Genomic DNA, 4,639 nt, shown 5'->3' on the forward strand with positions numbered 1-4,639 from the left:
CAGTAACAGCTATTGTCTTGCAAACCTTCCTTTACTATCTTGATCCGTCGATGTGTTGCTGTGGCCATTCAGGTATGACCCCTCCGTCCTTTAGCTAGACCGTTCTTCCATGGTTGACTCGTCACCCAGGCAAGGGTGGACACACACACAAGCCCCCACCGGCCTTACTATAAACACTGTGAGTTAAAATTTACCGATCCTTCGTTCGATCTCCGATGCCCCACACTTTCTCGTGGGTGTCTGATGCTCACTAGTGTGTCTCCTGGGGCATCTGCGGGGTGTCACCCCAGACCTCACTTTTATCCCCACTCACGGGGTCTCAAGTATCAATCAGTTTTGAATGGCTTAGTCCATCAAATCAGCCCACTCCGGCTGTCCACCGAGGAATTTTACTGAACAGAATAGTACCAAGTAAACAATCCTTCTCTAAAAGGCAATACCAGTAAATCAATGGCTCCTCTCCTCTCTTATCAGTAGCAGATGTTCCAACTTGTTTACCTCTTATCTGTCTCTCTCTCTCATTCTTCACATGAGCTGTTATCAGTAACAGATGTCCTGGCATGTTTTCTTTTGTCTCTCTTACTTCCTTGTTAGCAGCATCGAAATAGTAACGGTTTGCGATTATCCAAAAGGGGGGCATGGGTAACACTGCACCCTTCTGCCCATCAGAGTTGTTCATCCTTCGTAACAGTTAACTGATTAAGAAAACTATCCCAGTGGTCGTCTCACAGTATGAGGCTCACAGTCAATACCAAGAATGTTAAACTCACCCCGAAGTCACAATCTGATGTCTCTTACAACAGACTCTGAACTTTCCACAGATCAGGTCCTCTAAATCTCCAGATTTGTCGCTGGTCGATTATGCAGCCCCATGAACGAATTCATACCTTTCTTGTTCCTCAGTTCCACCTTTAAGGCCTCGCCTCAGCCTACATTATACATTAGCACGGCTGAAACAGTGGTGAACTGGAAGGTTGAGCTAACAGACCTGACCCTCCTGCAACCAACACTACCTAATGGCTAAACTATCGTGCTTCGAGTTGTTGGCCCCTACCCTGAGCTCATCTGCCTTTCGTACAATACTTAACATTTTTCTTGCTGACTTTGTCTGAGGTCTTGACAACTCTGTCTCTTCAATGACTCCACTATCCGTTCAATCATTCTGGTTATCACCCACTGCAACATTACTTTAAACATAACAACGACCCCTTTCTGAATGGCAAACCTTCCCGCTGATATGATAGTTCTACTCCGGTTCAGGTGTAAACTGAGAGAGTTCCAGATGGCGGAGAAAATGAAGGAGCTGCACAACGAGGGGCGGTGTGGCGCGGCCTCCAGGCAGGACTCTGTACTGCCCCCAGTGTTCGCTCGGCAGAAAACAAGCTCAGTTGTTGCAGTTTGTATATTTCGGAGGCTTTTAAATTGCCTCGAACTTCAAGTTGATTATATGTATGCCCCACGCGCGCGCGTGCGTGTCTGCGCGTGTATATAAAGCGTGAGAGTATTTCACTGATATCCGACATATGCTTGATATATTTCTATTTTATACATATTATGTGTGCTTTGTGCCTCGTGTGACAGTTGGTAATGTGTTTTGCAGCTTGGCCCCGGTCATGTGTGATGGAATTGCCGTAAACTTAAATTGAAGTGAATTGAAATGAAATGAAACCGTCCGTCTGCACAGGTCGCACCTTCCATGGAAGAGAGCCCAGTGATTCACAAATCTGAAGCACTCGTTCCAACCCAAACATTTTAGCACATTTTAAACTGAATGTTCTTTCAAATTCTGGCCACACCTGCACATACATAAGGTTGGAGAACCGGCGCCCTTTTCCTACCTATATACTGGAGACGATAACGACCGCATCCCAACGAGGAATCTCGATCTCGTCCGCAGCACCTTTTTTTCCACTCCTCTAACAAAGATAACCCTACCGATACAGCAGGCCATATTTCACCCGCTTCCCTACTGAGCCACAGAACCATAGTCACCGCCAGAGACCTGACCGATGAGACTTTGCCCTACTTGGTCATTTGCACCTCTCCCCTCCCATCCATAATTATCCGAAGTGGTCTACCTGTTATTGAGCGGGTTGTCCACAAGGGGTCTCTGCACTGGTTCTGGCTGTTTAACCCATTTCACCTTGCAGTCTGTCACCTAGTTTCCTGTGTCCTACACATTGGGGGTAAATACATCTCTATATGTCCTCCTTATCACCCCCCTCGGCTTCCCGAATGATTTCCGAGTTCATCCAGTTCCAGTTCCAACTCTGTAACGCAGAGTGATAGAAGGTGCAGTTGGATGACCTTCCTACAGGTGAAGTTGTCAGGGACTCTTGAGGTCTCCCTGCCTTCCCATATCTAGCAAAGGAGTATTCAACTCTCCTGCCAGACATTGCTACTGCTCTGAATTTTCGATTTTAAAGAAAGAAGCAATAATTAAACTGAAAACAAATCAACCAACAGTTCTGTGTCTTCTCTCACTCAAGAATCTCCTCCTTGAAGATTCAAAGAGATAAACCCTCTGACCTCCACTCAAATCCAATTCCCGCCACTCTTTCAGTCTTTCCCTCTAGTCCGGCTCATCTCTCTCTCTCTCTCTCTCTCTCTCTCTCTCTCTCTCTCTCTCTCTCTCTCTCTCTCTCTCTCTCTCTCTCTCTCTCTCTCTCTCTCTCTCTCTCTCTCTCTCTCTCTCTCTCTCTCTCTCTCTCTCTCTCTCTCTCTCTCTCTCTCTCTCTCACACACACACACACACACACACGTACACACATTCAAGCACTGAGTGAAAATCTCTCCACATTGTCCCATCTAACACCCTTGGGTTCAGAGACACAGAATGAAACTCCCTCCACACAGTCGCAGTACCCACTCCTGAAGTTAGACACTGGGTGACGTTTTCTCCGGACCGTCCTATCGCACACACCCGGGTTCAGACACAAACTGAAACTTACACCCCCGAGTCCCTTCAGTAACTCCGATATTCCGAAGCTCCTTCCCTCTCATCAATCCCCAGAACTCCGGCGTTCCTGAAGTCTTGAATTGTGTGCCGGCTTGGAGAAGTACGTGTGTTTTTGTACAGAGGGTGTGCAGGGAACCGGAAATAATTGGAAGAGGGGGTGGTTTTGGTGGGAGCATGGACGTGGAGGTGAGCTATCAGTCACTGGGATGAAGTGTTGTCGAACCAAACGATCGGCCTGTTCACACAGAACAGTGCAGACGCTCAGCACCGAGAGATCGATATCCGGTGGAAAGGGGCTGGGTGGTTTAACAACAGACGTCACCTCTCCCCCTTCCACCCCATAATTCCATATTAGCAGAGAGAGATGGAGACGTGTGCAGGAGGGATAGGGTTAATGGAATCGTGGAGGACCTGCAGGGGATGGGGCGGGTCAGGGAGACGGTGAGAGGAGTTGGGGAAGGAGGTGATAACAGAGTCGTCACGGAGTGTAGGGGATGTAGGGGAGTGTGATGGAGACAGGGTGTGTAGAAGAAGATGGCGGTGGCGAAAACGAGGAGGGCTGCAGGGGAAGTGGCGGATGACGGTGACGAGGAAGGTCTGCTGGGAAGGAGGGTTGACGACGAACAGGAGACTGAAAACTCAATGAACCAGGAACACCTTCTTCCCCTCCGCCAGCATTTTCTTGAACGCACCAGCACCACCTCCACATTTTTGTGGCATTTATTAGCTTTTTGCATTTGATATTAATTTTACATATTTGCGACCGACTGATCCTTCGAAAGAAGGGAGGTTTAATCAGCCCACTTGACAATTAGATTATCTTCAAATTGCCATCGGATAATGTGCTAAAAGCTTTGGCAGCGAGTGTAACTCCGGGCCGAGATTTATTCGCACATTGAGGCCTCTCGCGTCCCCTGATAGTGCGGCGATCCGCCTGACACAGACACCGCAATCGATCCGTTTTCTCATAAACTTATTTGATAAAGTAAAGAAATGCTAATAACCGTTCCACGTTGTCTAAGTTTGTCTAAGTCACAGATAATAAAACAGACCGTGAATCCGGCAGAAAAGATGCGATACAGGTGGACAGGACATTTGACACGCTGGCCTTCATCAGTCAGGACACTGAGTACGGGGGTCGGAGGTCATGTTGCAGTTGCAGATGACGTCGGTCAGGCCGCACTTGGAGTATGGAGTTCAGTTCTGCTTGCCTTGCTCTAAGAGAAATCTCAACGAACTGGAAAGGTTGCAGAGGGAGATTTCCGAGGACGCTGCCGGGACAGGAGGGACTGAGTTATGGAGCGAGGTGATTGAGGTGAGAGTAGCTAAAGACAGAAGCGGGGAGCGAGTTGGGTTGGATAAAAGGGACACAGTGGGATGGGGAGACTGGGTAGAGAATGAGTAGTGAATCGAGAGAGAGACCGGTATAGAGGGGGTAATTGGGGGAGCGGGAGGCAAGAAAGCGGGGTGAGGAAAACGGGGATGAAACAGAGGAGGCGAGATTGGAGAGGGATTTAAGTGAGAGTCTTTATAGGGACAAGGATACAGGGAGGGCAAGATCGTGAGTAAGATTGCGATAGAAGTAAAGAGGCAACAGGGTGAGGGGGAGGGGCAGCGGCGCGGAAGGGTAGTATGAATGCTTGTGAGAAATGGGGGAGAAAGAGGGTTTTATCATTATAT

This window comes from Hemitrygon akajei, unplaced genomic scaffold (assembly GCF_048418815.1).
Source record: "Hemitrygon akajei unplaced genomic scaffold, sHemAka1.3 Scf000046, whole genome shotgun sequence".
Lineage (NCBI taxonomy): Eukaryota > Metazoa > Chordata > Chondrichthyes > Myliobatiformes > Dasyatidae > Hemitrygon > Hemitrygon akajei.